Here is a 15,493-nt window from a genome sequence, read left to right on the forward strand (position 1 = left end):
TAAACCTCAAATTTATTTGGTTGGACTTTTTGGGGCAAAAACTGGAATTTTTTCGTGAAAAAAACTTGAATTTTACAAGATTTACAGATTCATCATCATCATCATCATTTATTTATATAGCGCTGTCAAGATACGCAGTGCTTTACTGCAGTTATAGCAAACAGGGAATAAATGGTGGATAACAGACAAGGATTACAGAGTACAATAGGGTTTACAAACTAAAAGGTTAGGGTACAATTGAGACATTAGGATTGTATAAACACTTTGTCATTTTTGATACAGCAATGATTAATTAAGGTACATCGAATAGGCCTCTTTAAACAGATGGGTCTTTAAGGAGCGCTTGAAAGTTTGGAAGGAAGGAGAAAGTCTGACAGCTTGTGGCAGAGAGTTCCAGAGAAAAGCAGAAGCCCGAGAGAAGTCTTGTAGACAAGAATGAGCAGAAGTGACCAGAGGAGAAGTGAGGCGAAGATCAGAAGCAGAGCGTAGGTTTCGTGAAGGAGTGTATTTGGAGATTAGAGATGAAATATAGGGAGGGGTTTCATTATTAAGGGCCTTGAATGCGAGTGTAAGTAATTTGAATTTGATTCTAGAAGAGATTGTGAGCCAGTGAAGGGACATACATATGGGAGCAGCTGATGTTGAGCGGCGAGCTAGATGAATGAGTCTAGCGGCCGTGTTTAGAACAGATTGGAGTTGTGAAAGGTGACTTGTTGGAATACCTGTGAGGAGTAAGTTGCAGTAATCAAGGCGGGAGATGATGAGAGACTGAATCAGTGTTTTAGTTGATTCTGAACTGAGATAGGGTCGTACTCGAGCAATGTTGCGCAGTTGAATACGGCAAGATTTTGCAAGTGTTTGAATGTGTGGTGAAAAAGACAGATGAGAGTCTAAGATGACTCCTAGGCAGCATGCCTGTGTGGTGGAATGAAAGGTGGTGTTGATTACGGTGAGTGATATCTGAGGGACAGGGGAAGATCTTGGAGGAAATATGAGTTCTGTTTTAGAAAGGTTCAGTTTCAGGTGGCGCTGTGACATCCAGGAGGAGACAGCAGAGAGACAGTCTGTGACTTGATTTTAAAAGCCTGTTGAGGTCCTGTATAAGTCAATGGGAGAGGCACTATTCAGAATTTGAAGATATCGTAGTTTTCAATAAGTTTAACACAAAAACCCAAAATTGTTTGGGATTTTCAGCAAAAACATGAAAAAGTAGAAAGATTTTTTATTAATCAATAAGGTCAAATCAGGCATGGGAATTTGGTTGTGATTTTTTTTTTTTTTTTTTTACAAAATATTTATTAATTATTTATTAAATAACCCCCTAAATGTGTAGAAAAACATATTATGTGGTAAATAAAAAGAAATACACTCAGAGCTTGTTTACTGAATGTTTCTGTGTGTATTCTGTTACTAACATCTCAAAATTAAATTAGGGACTGGATTTTTCATTTGCTTCCAATGTAATTGCTAATAAAATAACATCCATCTGTTGTGAATTATTTTCTCATTATCCAGTGGAAGTGGCTTAACTTCAGCTTGCTGTTAATATTCTCCTGTATCAAACTTCCTAATCTCTCTTTAATTACCTAACCGCACACATGGTTCATTCCACTGACCATTTTCATCTGAAACATTAATGTACTGTAGCTCGTCCGCTGCCCTCCAGTTATTGTTGTAAAACTCCTTTTATTGATAAATGCAGAAAACATTATAAGCAGATTCTCCGCAGTTTGAATAGGCAATTTAGATGGATAAAAAAAGACAAAGATTAGTCTAAGTTTGAGTCATGGTGGATTTGAGTCAAGTTGATTTGAATGTGACACGACCCTATCATTCTTTAAAACAAATTAGAAATTTAGAAATTAATTTTCCCCATGGCTATACAGTATATGAGATTTAATAAATAGACTTAAAGCAGAGTTGCCCATACGACAGAAGTTGGCTTGAAGGCCTGGAATGTCATAGTTGGCTGAGGATCATAGGACATTTACTTCAATGGTAGAGGCCAGGAGTTCTTCAAGATTGCATGAAGGGTTCCTTTCACCCTTGTTACAAAGAACTGTTGACAGAGCTATGGCCATGCCATGAAAGTCATAACATCCTGTAGGCAAAAAGAAGCAAACTGCTTGAAATCCCCAAATGTATTAAAAGAATATATATTAAACGTCTATCTAATTCTACCACGTCTGTAGGTTAATACGGTTTCTTGCTGACAACCTCACTATACCACTATGGTCCACCTAGTGACATTGAACCATTCTGACCAGTCTATTTCTTTTATGTATGTATATTTGTATTTGTATAGTGCTCCTTGAGGGCATAGCACTGTACAGCAAAACAATAAATTAGCAGTAACAAACAAGGGGGTCACTGCAAGAAAAAGTATCAATAAGTGCATTAGAAATACAATTCACATACATTACAATATAATTACAATAATGTCAGTATTCCTTTGCCATGATCATATAATTACAAATGCCATAGAGTGAAAATATATGAGCATTATACTGAAATATGAGACCATGAATTGATCCTCCTGTATTCAAACTGGTTCTAGCACATTTTGACAGATTTTATATATGATTTCTTCCTTTCTGCCTTATTTGTTCAGCTAGAAATCAAAAATTCATAACATTTTGAAACTTGCTAAATTTTTGTAGCTCATGTCTACCAACACTTCAGCATTGGCAATAATTTAGCTCCATGACTTGTGGGCACACACTTGAATGCTCAGATTTGATGGAACATTGCAGGTAAAATAATTATTTGGGCTCCTCACAACATCTCTTTTCCCCACTAGAACAGTGAAATATAGATCAAGAAGAGTTTTCCATAAATTCTTTAAAAGAGGAGAGACAGAAAAGCACAGCCACCAGCAAAGTGATAAGAAATGTTTCATAAGCATCCCATATTAAATAGAATTGTCGGCAACTGTACAAGAATGAGCAAGAGTTGGTTTAGGTTCAATTGTCACACACAAATTGTTTGCTGGAACTGGCATCAACAATATGTGGTTTGATTGTGATAGGCTCTGCAGCGAATTACAGTAACTTAATAGGAAACCTGGTGGCACTTGCAATTTCGCTCTGGTCACCACTAGAGGTCTGCATAATACCATTTTAAAAACATTTCTGTAAGCGCAGCAGATTTTAAAATCTGATTCTGACACTCTTTTCTATTTCAGTATGTAATGGTTTCCATGAATATTCATACATGTTTCCATATATTTATGGTACATTCATGCATGCCTTTAACCTCAGAAATGATATCCAACAGTTACCACTAAAATATGGTCTTTCAAGTACTTTCAAGGGCATCATATTTCTAAACTTATTAAAATATAGATTGGGCACGTGCTGGACTGCTAAAGACTGCAACATTGTGTCCTTTAGGATCCCATACGTTAGCCTACCCATAGTACAGTACAAGTTGTTCTCTGAGCTTTGTTCCAGTTACTGATCCAGATTAAAGCATAGCATTATGCTTCAGGTAGTGGTAATGCTTATAAATATAACTGTATAAATGGCTTAAACATCTACATGTTTAAATTTAAGAATGTGCAGTGTACAGTATGTAAATTCAACCCTGATTATCGTTTATTCCCTTATTGGATTTTTATGATTTATTAAGTTGACTAAATAGAAGTTAGTTGGTAAATGACTTGGTTTTTTACCCACATAGGTGGCTATTTATACTGCAGAGCAAGCGGCACTAAAGGCTATGTATTTGCTCAGTCTGCTAATTTCCTTACACAATTGCAACTAATACTTATATAAATATAGCACAAATGTTGTAAAAGAAGCAACAAGAAAATGTTATTGACTATTTTATAGTTACATAGCAGATGGAGTTGAAAAAATACATGTGCATCAAGTCCATTCTTATTGTCTTAAGTGAGACATGAAACCCAATTGATCGAGAGGGAAAACTCCATCTGCAGCCTCTCCAGCTTGTCTTAGAGTGGGCAAAATATTTCAAATGATTGTTTAAAGCAGTGAAGCACATTCTGACAAATTGTTGCAGGTATAAGTTTAGATAAATGTGTCAAATGTTCCAGCCAATCAGGTGTTTGCTTTCACAATCTAACCATCCCAAACCAGCAGAAGCAAACTGCCAAAATGGTTGTTATGGGCTACTGGAGTATTGTGCACACATTACATAATACCTAATGAGTTAAAGGATAACCAAACTCTAAAAATGAATACAGCTGAAAATGCCATATTTTATATACTTAACTTATTGCACCAAAGACTAAAGTTTCAACTTCTCAACAAGGACTTCAAACTTGTCACAGGGGGTCACCATCTTGGAAAGTGTGTGCGACACTCACATGCTCAGTGTGCTTTGAGCTGCTGTTGAGAAGCTAAGCTTAGGGCTTGTTACAAATTATCAAGCAGAAAATGAGGTTGGCCTGTAATATAAGATTATGGTACAGGTGAGTGAGTGCTAATTGCTGTCGGGTGCTGTGCTTTGGTTGAAATGTTCACAGAAGAAAGGGATACCACGCACTCCGATTGTCTTTTCCTTGAAAATTTATTAAATTACATATTATACATCTGGTTTACATCGACATTTCAGTTGTGGATAAAATGGCACATCTTTTATGAGAAATGACTTGCTGTAGCTTAATACAAATCTCTCCAAAAACCGCTAGGTGGCAGCCACGTCTTTATTACAAAGATTTGTGAACTGCATTCATTTCTGCACAATCCTTTTTCCTTGTCATTACACAATTGCCTGCTTTGAATCATGTTCATATGGCGAAATCATTATTGTCTGAAGGTTTAATGTACACGTCTAAACCCATGTTGAGCTGAAAGAGTGTCTTTTGTCCTGTCATATACATCATTTTAATTACAAACATTCTTTTTGTCACCTGTCTTCAGTCAGGTCACTGTAAATGTTTCCATCACCAATGAATGTGTGTGTTTTACATGAAAAGAGAAAATGATACAACATTCTTTAATGTTGAGTTGTTGTTTGCCTCTGGTGACAGTAAATGCACAGTGACAGCCCAATGTGTATTTTAATGCATCCTGGGGATTGCTTTATGCCAAGTGCACGATGCAGACTTTCATCTGATGGTGATGAGATTCAGACCTGACAGTGATCAGATTTAGACCAACCCTACTAGATCTGCCCGAATCACATAGGAACTAAATCCAATCTATCCTGCTCAGATAAGAATGAAGCTGAGGCTTTGGGCCAATTAGAATTCTTCACAGAATCAAGACAGACAGAACTGCATTCTGGCCAAATGACTAAGATTTACAGTCAGAAGAAGCTACTCAAATGTTTTAGATGTGATTCAAGGGTTATTGTTGTTGGTAATCACCAAGAACAGGTAAAAAAAAGCTCAAGGATTTAAAACTGGGCCTACAAAGATGAACTGCAGTTTGAGTTTATGCAATGATATTCTCGAGTCAAGTTTGTTATTCTTCATGCATCTTTGAAGTGTCATTTGTTCAAGAAAGGTCTCCAGCAAGAAAAAAAGGATTCCAGTCCATTTACATTTTTCCTTTTTCTTGTTTCAAAAACACAATTAGCACAGCATATTGTATTTCCCTTCCATTTATTTTGGCTCTGACAGTGGCCATTTGTCTTTGCCACTTCTGCAGTGATTACAAACTGAGTATGTTTTTGCATTATAAAACATCTCTAGGTGCTTATAAGACAAGGATGCCACCACATCCTTGTACAACCACACATTGAATAGAGGTTTAACCATATCTTTAGATTTTGAATATTTTCATGGTATATAGTTAATGACTGGGATAAATGCAAGAGACCCCAGTCTCATTTAAAACACTCTATAAAATGTAACAGCAATCAGTGGAATATTTTGAATAAACCCTTAAAGGATTGTTCAGTATAAAAATAAAAACTGGGTAAATAGATAGGCTGTGCAAAATAAAAAATGTTTCTAATATACAGTAGTTATTTAGCCAAAAATGTAAGGTATAAAGGCTGGAGTGACTGGATGTCAAACATAATAGCCAGAACACTTCCAGTTTTTCAGCTCTCTTGGTTTCCACTGATTGGTTACCAGGCAGAAACTGATCTGTGACTTGAGAGGGGGCACATGGGTCATTAGTGTTTGCTTTTGAATCTGAGCTGTATGCTAAGGATCAATTGCAAACTCAATCAATAAATCGGAGTTGGAGAGCTGCCAAGCAGGAAGTTCTGTTCTGTTTGACTTCCAGTCACTCCAGCCTTTATTCATTACATTTTTGGCTAACCAACTATATTAGAAATTGGAATTTATATAATTTATTGGAAACATTTTTATTTTGTAAAGGCAATCTATTTACCCACTTTTTATTTTTACACTGAACTGTTCCTTTAACAGCAATTTCTATGATTTTCATTACTAAGTTATTCAGCTCCTATTCTATTCAACGAACTCTTATTTGTAAGAGCTATAGAAAATAAGGCATAATGTCCCTGGGAGTTGTACAAATACTGTATATATTTTTTAAATTTTCAAGGATTACATAGAAATTAAAGGAGAAGAAAGACACTGAAGCAGATTATTGACAATAGATTAGCCACAATACTGCAAGCTATAACACTATATTTATTCTTGTGGAATTATTTACTGTACCAGTGTAAACAGCTCTAGAAGCTCTCTCTGTTTGTTTAGGATAGCAGCTGCCATATTAGCTTGGTGTGACATCACTTCCTACCTGAGTCTCTCCCTGCTCACTCATAGCTCTGGGCTCAGATTACAGCAGGGAGGGAGGAGGTAGGGGGTAAATGAAGGGGGAGAGGGAGAGAGGAGCAAACTGAGCATGCTCAAGCCCTAGCCCTGGAGGTTTAAGCTGAAAACAAGAAGTCTAATACAGAAGCCCATGTGTACACAATAGAAGGAAAGAAATGCTGTGTTTCTTTTGACAGAGAACTCATAGCAGCATTACTTTGAGGGTTTACTTGTGTATTTATATAGACCTTTCTGATAAAGCTTACTTAATTTTAGCCTTTCTTTTTCCTTTAAGGCAATTATTGATGTTTAATTTTTGATGTTAATAAGATGCTCCGTATAATTTGCCACATTTTTTATTTCCCATCTGCCAAGCAAAGGGTATTTTCAGTGCTATGCTGGGAATGAAAGGAACTGCTAGACTTGCAATTCCCCTGAAGTCTCATTAAGTTAGTGACAATATGTGATGCTAGCTGCTACACTACCCATATTGGCTCACACTTTATTTTCAGCTGCTTTATCTTCAACAATAAAAATGTGTTAAACTCTGTATTTTATGCTTAAAATGTCTTTTTTTAAGTTTGTTGAAGGGCGAATACTTATGGGAAATGATTTAAGGTAATAATCTGCAAATATCTTTACAGAGAGAGATGAGAGTTTCACAGAATATCAATGGCAGAATATAACGACTACTAAACGTGGCACATTCTAATATATATGTACAGAAATGATTATCTAGAATGTTTGGGACCAGCAGTTTTCCAGATTCTTTACCATGTAATTAAAGCACCATGAAAGCTACTAAAATGTGTAAACCCCAGGTCCCAAGCATTCCGATAATAATAGATACACACACACACACATGCATGCACACACATATTCCTTTGTTCTTTAAAGGATACTATAAATATTGCAAATATTCATATAGTCGTATAAGTGACTATTTAATGGCATGTATGCATTAAAGTGTACAAACTAACAAGCACTTTTCCCATGAAGCACACTGATTGAATCCCACAAGAAAGAATGAAATTAAGAGTACACAGGAATCCAGAAAGCTTATATTGTTTCATGCCACTGAAGTGAAAGTACATTACATTAGGAATGGGAAATGGTTATCCCCTGGGAGGCTGCAGGCTGCCTAGAGGCTAACATGCATCAGCTTCAGTTTAGTATTTTGAATTCTCCAATTCACTGCCTTGTTACCAGCTGTATGCCAAACTGAAGAATAAGGCTAACAGTCTAACTCTACAATTTGCTATTCTTTCAGAGGGAAAACACATCCATATATTCAGCTGACATAAGACATTTATAAGGGATTTACGTTAGGTCTAATTTAACATTACATTACAGAAAGGACATAACATTCATTGAGTTCTGCAGTCTGTGCCTATTTACTTATACATGCCAGTTTAATATATTGTATATAGTACATCCCTTTTCGCATTATATAAGTTTGCAGAATTCTAAAAAGGCTCACTAAAGGGAATGCTTGTAAGTGAAATCGGTGCTTTGGGTAACACTGTCAAAACTTTTTTTGTATACTGAAGACACAAAGTAGAATATCACTCAATGCATTGAAGAATGGCTCAGTAAATAAATAACAGGTCAGTGATTCAGATATCATGTGATGCAATTCTTAGAGAGAGAGACTAGATGAGAGTGCATTGGAGTGCAACATAACACAGATTCAGCTGTAGCTTTGCCGGAAAACCCTTTCATTGCGGAAGAGTCAGTCAGTTAGAATTGAGTAGGGATAATGAGAAAATGAAGAAACAAGTTACAAGCACCTCTACCCCTTTGCAGTTGCTGAGCAAATGATATATCTACTGTAGATTGTTGCACTCACTTGCAATACACAGCATGAAGGGTTGTGTTGAACACTTTTAAAGTAAAAGAATACTATAATAGTATACCTGTGGTACCAAATGATATATCAAGATTGTTGCACTCACTCGTGATACATGTGTGGTATATTTATGTATTACTGTAGAGTAGACTATTGCCAGTTTGCCAAAAACTGCCAATTGCTATGAAGTCTTGTATTTCTGAAAGTGTTAATGTAATCCAAAATAGGGTTTATGTCCATTTGACAACAGTGTTACATGTTTCATTATTTTTGTTGACAATTTTATTTAATGACAATTTGATTTATAACTAGATATGGTTTTTTTGGTAGTTATTTGTGCTGATATAATTATAATGATCCTTATCTAAATCATTTATAATTCTTAATTTGTTAACAAGATCAAAAAAATATTAGACTGTTCTAGAAACATTGGGGAAAATAGTGTAGGCCCAGGTCTACCATAAAATCAACGAATATGCATGAGTGCCCCTTTTCCCACTGTTTTCGCTATATAAGGGAGTCACATTTCCCATCAGTATGAAATATTATATGAAAATTCACTTACTCATGCAATTATGCCATTGATTGTGCTTGAAATCTCTTTAATATTCAAGCACTTCATTGTTTAATTCAAACACTTCATTTTAATTCCCTTACAATAGATCAGAACACACTTGAAGCCCTCTGGCATGTATTCACCACCCCCAGGCTATAAGACCATATTTCATTTAATGGGTCAGTTTGCGGTTCATCCCTTGCAAGGGTTAATCAAAACATCTCACCTCCATGTTTACAAAGTAACCATATTCCCAAATGTCATAGAGCAATTAGCACAGCTAAAGTAATTCATTGGCAGTTCCTTCCCACCTATCCCGAACTAGATTAATTAATGGGAACTAACTTTCCCTTTCAAAGTTTGACTGGGCTCCCCTCACCAGATGAAAAACACACACACACGCGAATGGAATCTATTATTGCGAAATCTGTTAACCAAAAAGGTCTGAATTACAGGAAAGCCATTTTTCTTTGTAACAATAAAACAGAAATTTGTACTTAATCCAAGTTAAATAAACTGAAATATAAGGGGCAGATTCACTAACTTCGAGTGAAGGATTCGAATGAAAAAAATTCGAATTTCGAAGTATTTTTTGGGTACTTCGACCATCGAATTGGTTAAATTCGTTCGAATTCGAACGAAATCGAACGAAACGAAGTAAAAATCGTTCGACTATTCGACCATTCGATAGTCGAAGTACTTTCCCTTTAAAAAAAACTTCGACCCCCTACTTCGGCAGATAAAACCTACCGAAGTCAATGTTAGCCTATGGGGAAGGTCCCCATAGGTTTGCTAACCTTTTTTTGATCGAAGGATTTTCCTTCGATCGTTGGATTAAAATCGTTCGAATCGTTCGATTCGAAGGATTTAATCGTTCGATCGATCGATCGCAGGATTAGCGCTAAATCCTTCGACTTCGATATTCGAAGTCGAAGGATTTCAATTCGAGGGTTGAATTTCGAAGTATTTTTAACTTCGAAATTCGACCCTTAGTGAATCTGCCTCTAAGTAATCATTATTGGTAGCAAAACAATCCTTTTAGGTTAATTTAATGTTTCAATTATTTTTAGTAGACAAGATTTAGAGACCAAAATTATAGAAAGATCTCTTATCTGGAAAACTTCACGTCCCAAGCATTCTGCATAACAGGTCTCATACCTATACATGGGGGGGGGGTCTTAAAAAAGAGATACTATAAAACTAGCCTAAGGAAAATCAGTATGACTTTGACAGGCTAGTTGACAGGCACATTATTCAACCCCCCCCCACACACACACAATTAAATATCAAGTAAAAAAGTCTCTAAAATCAAAATGCAATACATGCACACACACCTTTATTTTACACCAATTTTTTGGCATACTGTATTTTATGCAACTTTGTAAATATGTTTAAAACAGGATACATTTTTAGTTTAAAGGTGCAGCAAAGCAGTGTAATGTTTTATGTTTCAGATCCATTCCTTTTTACTGCACAGCAGGCAAGGATTGACAAAAAGAAAATAAGTTACGAAACACCTTCCATCAGATTGAGAAACAAAAGATGGCGTGCAGGGTCCAGAGTATATGTCATAAATAGGAGAGAAGAAAAAAGGAGACCCATGAAATTGCACCTGCCCATCTGTCAATTCCAAAGACTCGTTTGTAGCATTAAAATGTAACTTTTAATTTGTATCTAAAACCATACACACAGAATTAATTAAAACAAGGTAAAGAACAGGGGGTTGGAATGACTGAAGGCAAGCGGTTGTAGGATTATATGTGATCTAAGGTAGAGGATTGATGATTATAATATATATTTAACCAATATACAGTAATAACAACTGTAAAGCATTCCTTCAACCTCCACATTAAGTTTCATCACCAACCCATTCACCCACATGAGGTCCCCTCCTGGAGGTTATATGTTGCTGTTAGTAACAACGGGTAACTTATCTACCTAGTTAAAGTGCAAACCTGCACCTCTAAGTGGATTCCAGCAGTTAGCTATAGATTGTTACATAGAGAATGCCCCTCCGTGTTCTGTAGGTCTCCAATCCCTTAATTTACAGAGCACCCCCATCCCATCTGCAGCACAGTCCTGATTTTGACAGCTCAGCCCGCAGTCCTGGGTTTCTTACTGAAATGTCCCAAGTTGCTCTTTTCGTCTCCTGCACTAACGCCAGAAAAAGACACAAAATTTTTGGCAGAAAGCCCAGAACACTTGAGCAGCTGCACTTTGATACATTTGTAAAAATTTAAGATAAGCAAAGAAAGAATTGTAACAATTTAAGATAAGCAAGTTTCTAGGGGCAACTGTGACTCACAGTTTAAAGGGCAATTTCAGCTTCATTAGCAAAACTTTTTAACACATAACACTCTCAGAAATGTGTTCAAACTTTCCTAACCTGACACATTTTGTAAAATGGACATGGTAATTAAGGGGTGTGGCCATAAAATGGATGTGGTCAAATAAATTTCACCGCACTGCTGTTTTTGTCCCTCTTTACATTTTTCAAATTTTGGTAGGTATGCCATTGCATGCAGCACTAGTAATATATGACAGAATATAGACATACATCACATTATAGGTATCATGAATTTTATATAAATTGAGATAAAAGAAAGCAGGTCAGAAGTATAGGCTTGTCTGAAGGCACTCAAGGTCTTATATTATCAGACAAAGTGCACATAATGTCAGTATTTTCTGCAATTACTTATATATATATCTTCTTTTCATTTGAGTTACATTCCTGCATGGGAAGCTGAAACCGTGTCTGTTTTCGGTAGTTGCAAGGCATTTTCTTAGGCAGTGATCTCAGGGCTCATGTCAAATATAATAGTCTTTTTTTTATAAGCTATTGCAGAAGATAAATTGAATGTGCTAATATACCAGAAAGCAAACATCAAACATTGAAATCAAGCCAGGCTTTGTTGTATTAGCATTCCATGCTTAAATTCACAGCATCTTAAAGCCATTACTTAGAAAATCAGTACATAGGTATTTCATTTGACGTGTGATTCTAATTTTTTTATACAGTATGTGCGATCAGCATATAACACATGTAGCAATTCTGATTGGCCAGTGAAATCACTTGGTTTTGGGTTATGGGTAATTAACATAAAAAAAGATTTGTGCAGAGCTCTAACCCTGGCCTGAATATAAATATCAGTCAGAGGAATTGAAGCAAGTGTCCACATCCTACAACCTTTCCATTAAGTCACAGACTTGATACATTTAGCTGGGTAAATCATTTTGAACTAAAATAAGAATAAATGTCCCCTGCCCTAGGAACACCATACCCTATAAATAATGCAACTGATAAAGACCAAATGCCACCACATTTTGTCTGTAAGCTAGATGGTCACTGAAAAAGACGTCTGCTCTTTCAAATATTTTTCAATAATACATCTAGTAAAAGCAGCAAATAGCATTATGAGTAAGACATTCTGGTGTGTAACTTAAACAGGTAAAGCAAAGCTATAAAGTATTTATTATTTTATTAAGAGTTTTTCAAATTGTTCTTGAGCTTGTTGACCGATTAAAAATAATGAAAAAATTAAATCTGAGATATTTGTAAATGTTTTATTTGATTTGTTATTTAGATTTTTTTATTTGGTTCTTATCTTTAGATTTTTTAATAAATTAGCACGCCTTTAGTTTTTTGTGATTTTACTCAAACTGAGTTTATTCAAAGTGGAAAAAACCTCTAAAATTAAACAAATTTTAATTTTAGTAAATGAGCCCCCAAATTTGCTCAGGTGCAGCAACCCAACTGTCTGAATTTAGGGGGCAGGTGGTAGACACCTATGTGCCTCCCCCAACCTGTACATCTTGGATAATGCGCTGCGCAAAAGTTTAACAAAAGATAGCCAATTGTGGCCTTTTTATTGTACTTGTGTCCTGCATTGAAAATGACTCATAGTGTGCTTTATTATATAGCCCTAAAGGAAAGAAATCAATTTCCCTCCTACAATTTCATGGAATAGTTTACCCACTGTGCTTTAAAGCACAGGTAAGGCAATTGCTGATCAAATCACAACTACAACCCGATTTCCCTTGATTGGGGATCATCAGCTTAGCTTAGGGTCTTTCACCATAGTAGAAGATTTAAAGATATGGCTGGGGTGATATCTATTTCTTCTGTAGTTCTATTATTTAGGACTGAAAGTTACTTGACTTCTTTTGCAGTATCCTGTGTTTGGTGCATTAAGATATTAAGAAAAATATGCTCTCCATTTTACCAGCCTGTGTGTTCTTAAAATCAAGTGCTGAAGTTATCTCAAAAATAAAACTCTAAATATACAGCATGCACAGTCACCATGTGTATATTTCTGCTCTGAGAAAGAGAAGTTTTCTTTTCAAGTGAATTAACTACGATACGAATATTAATGATATTGTGTATTAATGGACAGAAATTAGAATGTTGACCGTTTGTAATTACTGCCCTTTGTATACCTTGAAGAAGAATGCTGTCAACTAGTGATGGGCGAATTTATTCGCCAGGCGTGAATTCACGGCAAATAAATTTGCAAAACCACCGGCGTAAAAGAAAATGGACGCCAGCATCTGTTTTTTTTTGGACGCCGGAGCAATTTTGCCAAAAACGGACGCCGGTGTCCAAAAACAGACACCGGTGTCAAAAATGGACACCGGCTTCTAAAATGAGATGCCGGCGCCGTTTCGCAAGTTTTTCGCAGTTTAGTGAATTTTTTAGCGAAGAGAACGCCCCAAATTCACCCATCACTACTGTCAACCCCCTCATCTGTGAGAGATCACAAACATAAATCATTATCACAAGACACTCACAATTGACACACAACATACTTAAAAAAATTAGTGATGGACGAATTTGCGTTTCACCGTATAATTCGCAAATTTCCTGCAAAATTCACGAAACGGCGAAAAATTTGTGAAACGGTGCCGGAGTCTAGTTTTTGATGCCGGTGAATTTTTGCCAGCGAATTTTTCGGCGAACTGATACACGAGAAATTCGACCATCACTATTCACATGACCATATAATTATTAAAGGGATAGTTCACCTGATATTAATCTCTAGTATGGAGTACACAGTAGTGATGGGCGAATCTGTCTCATTGAGCTTGGCCGAAAAATTTGCGGAATTGTGAAAAAATTCGGGAAACTGCAAAAAATTGCTTTGAAGTCAATGGGCATCAAAATAATTTTGACGCTAGCGACAATTTTTATATGCGTGACTTTTTTGTCCAAATGCATTAAAGTCAATGGGCATCAGATGCATTTTGACGTGCAACAATTTTGACTCGCAGCAATTTTGTTTTGTCGCACGTGCCAGCAAATTTTCAATGCAGTTTCGCAAATGTATTCGCAGCGTAATGTGGAAATTTGGCACAAATCTATGCCTGTGCAATTTATTCGCCTATCACTAGTAGACAGTAGTATACTAAAGCAGTTTATTTTTTTCAGTTATTATGTTTTTTATGTGTTTTGCAGGTTATTGGGGATTAACAATTAGCAGCAAGGCAGCAAGTATACAGGATAAATAAGAGATGACTCAAAGTGAGGAGGAGGGGAGATTCTGGCAAAAAAACATCAAAAGATCTGCCAACTCTAATGAATTTAGAAAAACATAATCGTCCTTTTGCTAATTTTTCATTGGCAGTTTTGCGCATCACTAGTGTAATAATGATATTGGCTGCCAGGGTCAGCATTTTAAGTTTAGCCTTGTCTTCTTATTAAATCTTTTTGATATAAAGATGATCATTTTGTTATGAAGTTGGATAGAAATGTAATGGCTTGATGAATAAGTTGAAAGCCACAAATCACTGTGATTTATTTTATACCATTTCTACACTGTTTTCCCATAACAAATTATTTTAAACATTATAAATTGGCCTCTGAATGCAAATCAGACCCCACCATAATTGTAATGTTCTATGAGACAGCGCTAATGTGGTGAGTAGGAGGGGTTTTGTTCACTCAGGCTGAAAAGCAAGTATATGTGCTGAAATGAAGCGAAGGAGGGATAGCAGAAAGGCTCTTGAAATGTTTAAATTTACTAGATCGAGTAGAAGAATGACATCTAATTTGTTTGCATATGTTGTGTGAAATTGAAAAGTGCATTCAGTTGTGAAAAAAACCCATGCTGAGGCTAAAACCCAGGCACATACCATAAGTTACTTTGGGTATTAGAGGAATTGCTATTTCTGCCACATGAGAGCGCCCACACCCACAAGATATTTCTACAGTCAAACCCTGATTTACATTTTCCAGGGGACAGGGAAAAAAAACACAAAATCCAGGAAACCATAAAAATCAGTAAACGCAGTATAAACTACAAAAAAATGTATGCATAAAAAAATGCATTAAAAATAACATTCACGGGGGAAAACAAGGATTAGGATGTAAAAATCCGGGGGATCATACAGT

The 15,493-nt window shown here is 36.1% G+C and overlaps 1 protein-coding gene across 1 annotated transcript in view; it reads left to right on the forward strand.

Annotated features, from left to right (window-relative positions):
- The window catches only part of gabra5.S (gamma-aminobutyric acid (GABA) A receptor, alpha 5 S homeolog), an 83,395-nt gene that overhangs the window by 20,893 nt on the left and 47,009 nt on the right, over nucleotides 1-15,493 (forward strand). The gene's annotated exons all lie outside the window — the stretch shown is intronic.

This window comes from Xenopus laevis, chromosome 2S (genome assembly GCF_017654675.1).
Source record: "Xenopus laevis strain J_2021 chromosome 2S, Xenopus_laevis_v10.1, whole genome shotgun sequence".
In the NCBI taxonomy this organism is placed as follows: Eukaryota; Metazoa; Chordata; class Amphibia; order Anura; family Pipidae; genus Xenopus; species Xenopus laevis.